Raw genomic sequence first — 11,095 nt, 5'->3', positions numbered from 1 at the left:
AAAATCATACTGACCTGTAGTAATGCCTATGGAGTCAATTAGTAAGCACGTGAAACATGTCAGATTAATGTGAACTACCTGGCAGCAAACAAGCTTTCTTTGTATATTAATTATAAATAGTATGATTTTCATATGCGAACGTGACGCATGTAGTTTCAACAGTATAACTGAAGGTCAGTTAAAGCAGGTAAGATTCAAAAGAATGAATAACACTGATATTAAAATGACTGATACATTAAAATCATGACCTTATAATCAAACAATTATAGGACATGCTTTGTTTATATTAGGTGAATAAATGTTGCCTATAAAGGCCATTTAACTGTTAAATGCTAAACAGAATGCAAGGCACACCTGCAAACTCCTCTGTGAAGTTGGAACCCTAAAGAGCTCTTGCTGTAAGGATTCAAGTCTCTGGCTACCAGTGTTCTTTAAAAACACCTGCTTTTTTACTATTCATCACTGTAGGAATGCTGGATTTAATCTTATCGTTTATGCCTGTCTTGTGTGTGTTTTATAATCAGCCTCCCTGTAATTAAGTTTGTGTCAACATTTTATAAGCTTGGAAATGAGAAAAATTGTTAAATCCTTCCCATGGGGTGGGAGAGGGGGCGGGCCTGGAGAGAAGTAGGCCTCATTTTCCATATTATTTTCTTTACCTATAAAGACAACTCATTCTTTAAAAAAATGCAATTTCTATGTTGTATGAATGGAGAGAAGGATAGCACTCCTCTTGACAAAGATGGATGAGACTCTTGTGCTTAACAACAATGTGTGTGGTTAAGGCAGTGCCATGTGCTTTGGGGTATCTGATGATTGTGTGTGTGTGTATTTGTGTGCTTGTGTGTGTGTGCTTGTGCTTGTGTGTGTTTGTGTGCTTGTGTGCTTGTGTGTGTATGTGTGTTTGTGTGCTTGTGTGTGTATGTGTGTTTGTGTGCTGTGTGTGTTTGTGTGCATGTGTGCTTGTGTGTGTATGTTTGTGTGTTTGTGTGCTTCGGAGTGTGTGTGTGTGTGCATGTGTGCTTGGGTGTGTGTGTGTGTGTGTGTGTGTGTGTGTGTGTGCTTGTGTGTGTGTGTGTATTTCCTGATTTCCCTAACCTTGGGGACTATGCCAGTACCATTCCTATTTCATACCCTCTTCGGTTGGAATCTTCTGTCTCTGCATCTGCAGTGTGGAAAAGGTTTATGTGCCAACCCATGTTGCTAGAGCCTTCTCTATTTTCACTATCACATGATGAGTTAACCCGCATATCCATGTAGTGTCCCTTCTAATTTCAAAAAGGTTGAATAATTCTTGTCTTATATTCTGAGACATTTCAACAGTTCGTAAGTCTTATTCCTAAAGTATAACTCCCCCTTCTCTCTTTTGCTCCCGGGGAATGTCACTAATACTACCTCACACACAGGGTACCATCACATTCTATTTTGCCTATTTGGTACTTAATGTCACTTATACTGTTTTTGTTTGGTTGGTTATTTTTGGTTGATGTTATTCTTTTGTTCTTTTTTTGGTTACTTTGTTACTTTCTTACTCATATTGATTTTCCTTTGTAATGCTGATGTTTAGAAGAAAAGAAAAAAGAAAACAGTAAACAAGAGCTTCAAAGAAATCGACTCACCAAAGGCCACAAGGAGATAATTTAGAGCAGGCTGGTTCATTTCCTTCATTTTCTGTAACCTGTGCATGCTTGTATTGCATATACTTCCCCCTCTCATCTGCACTCTTCCTACACATGCAGTCTATATGCTACACTTAGGAGAGGAACTTTACAGGCAGCTTCTCACACCACTCTTAGTGAATCATTGCATCCACGTCATGCTGTCCTGGTCATGGTATCCATTCAGTGAAGGGAGCTCAATCTCTAGCATAGAAATAAAGGAAAAGGTAACCGGATTCTAATCCTTTCGGGCTATATGTGTAAGTGATAGCTACCATTTGGGTCCTATTTTAAACTGTCTTAGCCATATATGCTTTTCCACATAAGGGTTTTGAGTTAAATTCCTAGTCTTTTATGTTTTGTGTCCTCTTTGCCTTATTTAATGTACACTCTTCCTTTCCTTGTGCTTGGAGCACTCATTTATATTTTCCTTTGCTGATTTGTTGTGTCATCTTTGATTAAATACTATTTCACTTATTGTATCAACTAACAAATTTCCCAGGACACTTCTGCTTTCTGTAGTCTAAGGTATTTATAATTCCTGTCTCTGTTTTTTTTCCTTTTCTTTTTTTCAGAGCTGGGGACCGAACCCAGGGTCTTGCCCTTGCTAGGCAAGCGCTCTACCACTGAGCTAAATCCCCAACCCCCCTGTCTCTGCTTTTTATGAAAGGAAGCAAGCCTTTGAAAACATTTATTTTGAGTTACAATATACTTTTTTAGGCATGCCATTCCTTTTTTATAAAATTGAAAATAGATTCTTTTCTCATACAATATATCCTCATTATAATTTCCCTCCCTCTACTCCCAGTTCTTCTCAACCTCCCCTTTCCCTCTAGATCCACTCTCTTTCTGTCTCTCATTAGAAAAGAACAGGCTTTTAAGAGATAACACACAAATCTGACAAAATAAGAAATAATAAAATGAAGCAAAACTATCATATCAAATTGGGATCTGGCAACCCAAGAGAAGAAAAGGGGTCTCAAGAAAAGGCACAAGGGTCAGAGACCCACTTGTTCTCATGGTCAGAAGTCCCTTAAAAATCCTAAGCTATGCATTTAGAGCCTGCCCCACATGTGGCCTGTACATATACAGCTACCAAACTAGGTAAGATGGATGAAGCAAAGAAGTGCAGGCCGACAGGAACCGAATGTAGATCTCTCCTGAGAGACACAGCCAGAATACTGCAAATACATAGGCGAATGCCAGCAGCAAACCACTGAACTGAGAATGGGACCCCCGTTGAAGGAATCAGAGAAAGGACTGAAAGAGCTTGAAGGGGCTTGAGACCCTATATGAACAACAATGCCAAGCAACCAGAGCTTCCAGGGACTAAGCCACTACCCAAAGACTATACATGGACTGACCCTGGGCTCCAACTGCATAGGTAGCAATGAATAGCCTAGTAAGAGCACCAGTGGAAGGGGAAGCCCTTGGTCCTGCCAAGACTGAACCCCCAGTGAACAGGATTGTTTCGGGGAGGGTGGTAATGGGGGAGGATGGGGAGTGGAACACCCATATAGAAGGTGAGGGGAGGGGCTAGGGGGATGTTTACCTGGAAACTGGGAAAGGGAATAACATTTGAAATGTAAATAAGAAATGCCCAATTTAATAAAGATGGAGAAAAAAATCCTAAGCTAATTGCTATAACTATACACAGAGGACCTGGTATACAGCCATGTAGGCCCTGTTCCTGGTACTTCAGTGTCACTGAGCTCATATCTGCCTTGCTTAGTTGACTCAGAGAGCCTCATTCTTCTGGTGTCCTCCATCCCCTTTGATCTTAGAGCCTTTATGCCTCCTCAGAAAGCAAGTCTTTTAAAATCAACAAATTAACATTATTTAGATCATTTTCTAGGGTCATAATGTCACAATCTTCAAGTCCATATTAAAAAAGAAAAACCCTAAAATGTAGTTTAAGCATGGACTCTTATAAATATATTTCTAAACAATTCTCAGGTTACAAAATATCATGATGGAGAAAGTAACTTAATGATAATATATTTGTGCTCAAAGTTTGTGAGATAAAGGAATCTTATGGTCCAATATGTATACTGAGAAATAAACACTGAGTATCACTACATGATGATCTCAAGGAATAAGGGGGATAATAAAATCTATTACATGTAGGGACAAAATATAATATTTAATAAGGCGGATACAACAAAAGTCCATAAGCAATTAAAAGTGGACAAAGAACTTGAACAGGTTTGGCCCTCTAAGTAGGTTGCAAAAATGGCCTTTCCTATGACTTCTCAGTCTTACTGACATTTTGTTATTTGAGCTCAAATTTATTTTAATATAAAGTCATTTCCATCTACTTGTCTGACTTAATTTCTTCCATTTGTTACTGCCTCTGACGTGCATTTTTGCTCTTTCAAAATGCCTCGTATTTCAAAGCTTTTGTTCAGAAACAAAATTTAAACTGAATAGGGGCATGGCTAGTAATAGCAGTTTCCTTATATTAAGAGAAATTTCATAACTTTATAAATATAATGGTATGAGGTCTCCAGATGAACAATTATAACCATCTGAATCACTGCTATTTAGTTATGTTGTCCTAAACCAACAGTAAATGACATTTATTTCATCTTGCATATGGTGTGATAAGACACAAGGAAGAACTGACTCTGTTAATTTATAAATCGCTTGAATTAAACTTAATTTTTATTGTTTCAATATCAGAAAGGTTCTAGGAAAATGTGTGCGAGTACGAAACTCCATTGTTTTAAGAGTAGCAGTGGTTTTACAATAAATAGGCAATTGTCACGTAGATATATGGGTGCTTTGAAGAATTTCCTGGCTTTAACTGTATTAGCTGCTGAGTGAAAACTGTAAGAAAAGCCACCTGTCCTTTGCTAAAGTTCACACAGTCTGACGTGTCTGGGGAAAGAGTAGTCCCATTAGAAGTAGCCATCGAAAACAGTGCACTATGCCAACTTGATTCTGATAAATCTGATATACTTCTTCACTTTCTTTTTCTTCCCCTGTACCCATCCCCTGGGAATAACAACTGAAACCCCGTCTAAGCTGTGCATAGTAAATTAAGTTTCACAGGGACCATTAAACTTTATTTTTAATTTCTCACTTGCAGGAGTTGTAAGTACCTATTAAGAAGTTTTGCTTTTAAAATAATAGAACTTTTTTTTTCGAAGCTGAGAGAAAGAGAGACTTTTCAATAAAGTTTTCACAGGGACTATTAAATTTATTTTAAGATTTTTCTCTTATAAGGGATGTAAATAGCCTAATTAAAAAGTTTTGACTGTGAAAAATAGTTGGATATTTGTAATCTGCTCCAGGATGAGGCTTCTTGGGTGACAGCTTATCAAGACACCAGTTTATGAGAAGAGCACAACATTGTAAGGAGTCATTGCTATATTTGGTTTTTGGTTTTCCCCTAGGTTCCTGGGTCTACTAATCTCAGCTTTTTGGCTGGCCAAACAACACTGGGTATGGGTTCTATCTCATGGAGTAGACCTTAACTCAGGTCAGTTATTGGTTGGTTACTCCCATGAGCCTTGAGCTAGTACTGCACCAAGCATATCCTGCAGGCAGGTCGCTATTGTAGGTTGAAGGTTTGTAGCTGGGTTGGTGTTTGCCTTTCTCCTTTAGTAGCGTGCAGAGTGCCTTCCTGAACCATGGACAGTAGTAGGAGTGAAGGCTCTATGTAGTCATCGGCTCAAGTGTTCTGTGTTCGGTAAGTTTGTATGTGTTGTTTTCTGCAGTGAGAACCTTACCATTGCTGTTCAGGAGTTCCCACGGACACCTTTGGCCAAGACCTCGATTAAATGTAACCCATTCCCAGGACTGGAAGCTGCATTTGGGTGACAAGAGATATACAGCTGGGGATCTCCCTCCCCTGTTATTTGGTGATTTAATGTAGATTGTGTCCATATATGTATATATATTTGGAAACTTCAACTATAAGGTTTCCATGAAACTTCTCAAATGGCCCTTACTTTCAGCTGTGATTCCGTCCCTAGATCCTTCTTTCTCTCTCCTCCCTGTTTGATCCTCCCATTCCAACCCTCTCTTTTGCATCTGGAACAAACTGAGACACACAGCCAGACAATATTCAGAGTAAGAGCCCTTGAACATTTAGCTTTAAAAGGGTTTTCTCCATCAAATCCCTTCCCGCAGGGTTCAGGGAACTCCGTGGAAGAGACAGGGTGTAACAGCTACAGGGTAAGGAAGACACCAAGACTCAAGCCTTCCTCACCCAGCAGCATGTATGAGCTCACACTGTGGCAGCACGCACAGTGCCTTACTGGGATCTGCACCAGATCCTAGAGCTGAAAGGAGAAGCGGCACATAACTCTATTCTTAACCAGATACAGTATCCAACTGATGGCCACTTGCAAGTGAAAAATCTGTTTTCTCCAAGAGAGTCTCAAGAGGGAAACAAACTACTCTTAAAGGTAGGCTCGTGGCCAGCAGTGGATGCCGGCACAAAATGAACTCAATGGCATCTTTGGAAGTTCTTTGTCATGTCTTTGTTATTTATTTGACTTTACAGGTGCTGCGTGTGTATCTCTCATAGCTTCTGGTTTTGTGTTTTTGGGGAACACCTGTGAGTGTGAACGAGTGTGGCTTGGCCCCTAGAAATGTCTTGTGCCTCTTCTTTGGCTCTTTTTCTGCTTTGGTTATTTTGTCCTATTCCAGTTTGTTTTTATTTTCTTATACTTTTGCTCCTCAGGTGCCTGCTTGTCTTCTAAGGGGAGACAGAAAGGGTATGGACCTGGACGGAAGAGGAAGTGAGGAAGAGTAGGGGGAGGGGAAACTGTAATCAAAATACACTGCATGGAAAAATCCATTTTTAACAATAGAAAAAGAATATATAATGATCCCACTGAGGATTCGATTTCTGACTGACTCAATTGCAGATAAATTTATCCAAGAACCATTGACCTCACTAATTTTTTATATTTATCCACTAGGGCCATGTTTATTCTAAAACTTTCAAACATAAAGGGGGACAGAGAAAAGCTAATGCTGAATACCATATACCTGCTAATCAGCTTCCGCCATCCACAGTTTTACTAGAATTCTTTAGAGCGATGAGTCTGTACTGTTCCCCCTTTAAGCGCAAGTCATGTTTTGAATGTATTTGAAAGGAAGCTCTAGATATTATTATATTATATCATAAATATTTTGTTATCATGTGATTCATTAGTTAAAGATTTACAGCTTTGTTTTCAATTCGAAATTTACAAGGAATGAACGTGAGCTCCCATCCCAAAGCAAAACAGGATGGTATGTCCAATTGACAACTATTTCCAAAGAAAAATCAGGATTTTCTTTTCTTCACAAGCAACACATAAGGATAGACCCCATGCCCAGAAGCAGATGGTGACCACTAAAGAAACTCAATTTTTAAAGCTTTTTTGTCTAGTATTAATTTTATTGAATATTTTTTAATCTTATTATACCTTTACTAGTATGTTATGGTTTCTGCTTTTGTGTTTGTGTGTGTGTGCGTGTGTGCTTGTGTATGCATGTGTGTGATGTGTAGTTGGTGTGGAATTGGGTAGGTAAGAAGGTGGGGAGGATCTGGGAGTCTATATGGAGAGGAAAGTGTTGTCAGAATATGTTGTATGAATTTTAAATAAAAAAGAAATTTACATGCTGTAAAATAACAAACATCAGTGGTATACTTAGTTTTGACAAATGCATGCCTGTACTATTTGAATCCTTATAAGAATATAGCACATTGAATTCAGAAAAGGTTTCTTTTGTCCTATGTCATAATACCTACAGTGATTGCCCCAACAGAGGCACATAGTTCTGATTTTTAAAACACAATCACTTGATTCTGTGTGTTCTATATCTTCAGGATACCCGCTTTGAAACAGAACATATTGACTGTGTTCAGAGTATGGGTTGTAAGAGGACATAGGTAGGATCTAGGATGTGATGTGGGAAGCCATTACATAGTCTGGGACATGATGTGGCTTGGCACTGGAGAGCAGTACAGGAAGCACTCACACAGTCAGGGTCTGAATGTAGAATAGACAACATTTGCTGGTAGGCTGAATGCCAGTGCTTCACCTCATGACATGGGAAAGCCTCAAAGGAAAGTACTTTGAAGATAGGTAATTAAAGGTTCTGTTTTGGTCATGTATTTGAGAAGCCATTAGAGTAGGCCTCAGGGCTGGTGGTACATACAGAAGCCACTGCTCTATATGCTAATCTTTTATGTTGGCCACTGTCAAGTTACAGGTTCCATAAGCTAGTTCAGCCATTACAGCTGTGTGTGGCTGGGCTGGGTAGACTGTGTCTATCAGAATCTTCCAATGTACAGAATGAAGAAAACCATATATAAAAGCAAGGGAATATCATTTTAATTTAAGACATTGCTGCAGTAGTTGCCTGCATTAAAGATATAAAGTGACACTATACATATTTAAAAAAACAAATTCTTTTAAAAGAAAAACAGGGTCAATAAATAGTTTGGCTTAGTGAGTAAGGATGCCACCAACACTGATGACTCAAGTTTTACATTTGGAAGGCGAGAACTGACTCTTGAAAATTGTCTGAAAGATGAATGCCCATTCTCCGTTCACTTTCTCCTTTTTCTGTTTTTTTTCCCCCCCGGAGCTGGGGACCGAACCCAGGGCCTTGCACTTCCTAGGCAAGCGCTCTACCACTGAGCTAAATCCCCAACCCCCACTTTCTCCTTTTTATGAAGCCCAGGGAAGGGCAGAATCACATTCATGATAATAGTCCACACGCATGTGCAGAGGCTCATCTCCCAGGTGATTTTTTCCCCTCTGTGGATACTAATTTTTTTTTTAACTTTTGCTTATTTTATGACAGGTTGTGCAGGGTGAACTTACAGTCAAGATTTGCTTTGGAAAATAATATTGGAGCACAAGAATTCCTCACGCATGTGGGTGAGGCACGTGCATAGGTGGTGCATGTACACATGTGTGTAATGCATTCTCTTGTGCACATGTAGAGGCCATAGAGCCACATCCGGTGTCCTGTTCTATCTCTTTCCATTTTACTCACTGGAGTCGGGGTGTCCCATAGAACCTAGAACTAGGCTGGAAGCTAGCAAGCTCCAGCAATCCTCTTGTCACTTCTTTCATAGCACTGGGGTTAAAGGCTTCTGTGAGACCCTGTCTGTCAAATTGGTGCTGGTATCTGAACTCAGGCCCTAATGTTTATGCAGCAAGCTCTCTTACTCACTGGAACCATCACCCTACCTCTTAGGAGAAAAAAAAATTGCTGAATTTGAGAGTTTTAACAGCTCTTCTCCCATAACAGGCCCAATTTTCTCATCTTCTTTAAAATCCATCTTTCTCTAAATTCCTTGCCTCAGCAGGCAAGCTTATTTTGTACGAAAAGATTATCGTGATTAAGATAGGAACAGAGAAGTTGAAAACTGTTGGATGATTGGACCATAAGGAATGTTGGAAAAGATGTTTCCAAGCAACTGGGAACTAAAACAGAGTGGTGTTTTCATAAGTATTGCTGTGAGGTGGCAGTTTCAGAGAAACTCAAGTAGGGATGTTCAAAGTGCTTTTGGTTGATTCCAATCATGGTTCTTTCTTTGGTAAAAAGGAACTATGTCAATGCTAGTCTTATCACTGTTGTGATGGCAATTCCAGTACTCATAACAAGGACACACTATGGGTTTCTGTATTTGGCTTCATATTGAGCACAAATTATAAGTGTATATAGCTGGATGCAATGATCAAACATAACACACTACTCAAGGTATTTGTAGACTGGATTTCAATATTTTAAAATGCATATACTGGTGCGGAAGCTGGCAATATAGCCAAAATGAAAGCTAGATCCAGGAAAATATGAACATCCCTCAGCAAATATTGGGCAGTGAGTAGACTATTTGTGGGCATGGTGAATGGAAATCAGATGATTATACTTTAGTTATTAAAAGAAAGGAGGGATGGTGAGATGGATCAGCAGGTAAATGTTCTTTCTACCAAGCCTGGGCACCTGTGTTTGATCCCTAAAAGCCACATTGTAGATAGAGAGAACTGAGAGAACAGTTGATTCATTTTCACCAGACCTCTACACTTGCACTGTGGCATCTATGTATACATGATAAATGGGTAAACACGCGTGTTAAAAACATGGATATTGGATAGTTGGGACTCATCTAAATCTTTCAACCGTTTCCTCAAAAATAAGAATGGGGAAAAATAGGAATAAGGAGGTGGCAAGGGGGATATTCAGTTAGGGATATATAACTGTGAAGAATCCAACCAAAAGTTGGGGGAGCATTGTAGAAAGATGATTTATTGACTCATAACCAAAAGAATCTTTGCAAATTTTGCTTTAGCCACAGCTGGATCAAGGAATTAAAGTGGCAGCAGCAGGCACTCTCTCTTCCCCTTCAACTCCTCACTTGCCTTCCTTCCGGCCTTTTCTGGATTCTGGCAAAGACTGGGCCTCAGATCCCACTTCTTCACCAAGCCTAGAAAGACTGCTGCTTTTTTCAAACTGCAGCAGCATTTGGGACTGAATGTGGTTCACCCGACCTGGCTGACTTGGATAGTGGCATCAGTTACCAGGTTAGAGAGTGTCACTTAATCAGTTAGGTGTATGCTTACCGCTTAATGCTATTTCTAGGAAGTGAGGTTAGCTTTTCCCAGCACCACATGGACTCAAAGCAAGAGTTGTTAAGCTGTAAGTAGACAGCAGATGCTGGCAAGGATGTGGAGAAAGAGGAACACTCCTCCATTGTTGGTAGGATTGCAGACTGGTACAACCACTCTGGAAATCAGTCTAGAGGTTCCTCAGAAAATCGGATATTCCATTACCTGAGGACCCAGCTATACCTCTCCTGGGCATGTATCCAAAAGATGCTCGAACATTCAACAAATACACATGTTCCACTATGTTCATAGCAACCCTATTTATAATAACCAGAAGCTGGAAGGAACCCAGATGCCCTTCAACAGAGGAATGGATTAAAAAAATGTGGTACATCTACACAATGGAGTAGTTCTCAGCTACCAAAAACAATGACTTTATGAAATTCATGGGCAAATGGAATGAACTAGAAAATATTATCCTGAATGAGGTAACCCAATCACAGAAAAACACACATGCTATGTACTCATTGATAAGTGGATATTAGCCCAAATTAGCTAATTAGCTCGAATTACCCAAGATGCAATCCACAGACCACAGGATGCTCAAGAAGAAGGATGACCAAAATGTGGATGCTTCCACTCCTTCTTAAAAGGGGAAAATATCCATAGAAGGGGATATGGAGGCAAAGTTTAGAGCATCGACTGAAGGAATGGCCATTCAGAGCCTGCCCCACAGGTGGCCCAGGTAGTCCATAAATATATATATATATATATATATATATACATATATATATATATATATATATATATATATATACAGCCACCAAAACTAGGTAAGATTGATGAAGCTAAAAAGTGTACGCTGAAAGTAAC

At 39.5% G+C, this 11,095-nt stretch overlaps 1 non-coding gene across 1 annotated transcript; it reads left to right on the top strand.

Annotated features, from left to right (window-relative positions):
* Positions 1 to 698: 698 nt before the first annotated feature.
* On the top strand, positions 699 to 826 carry LOC120103354 (U6atac minor spliceosomal RNA). The gene has a single exon (XR_015621623.1). It is a non-coding gene; the product is annotated as a U6atac minor spliceosomal RNA (small nuclear RNA).
* Positions 827 to 11,095: the final 10,269 nt, after the last annotated feature.

The sequence above is a fragment of the Rattus norvegicus genome, chromosome 5 (assembly GCF_021556685.1).
Source record: "Rattus norvegicus strain SHRSP/BbbUtx chromosome 5, alternate assembly SHRSP_T2T, whole genome shotgun sequence".
Lineage (NCBI taxonomy): Eukaryota > Metazoa > Chordata > Mammalia > Rodentia > Muridae > Rattus > Rattus norvegicus.
Note: the sequence above shows the minus strand (reverse complement) of the source record. Positions and strands in the feature narration are given on the sequence as shown.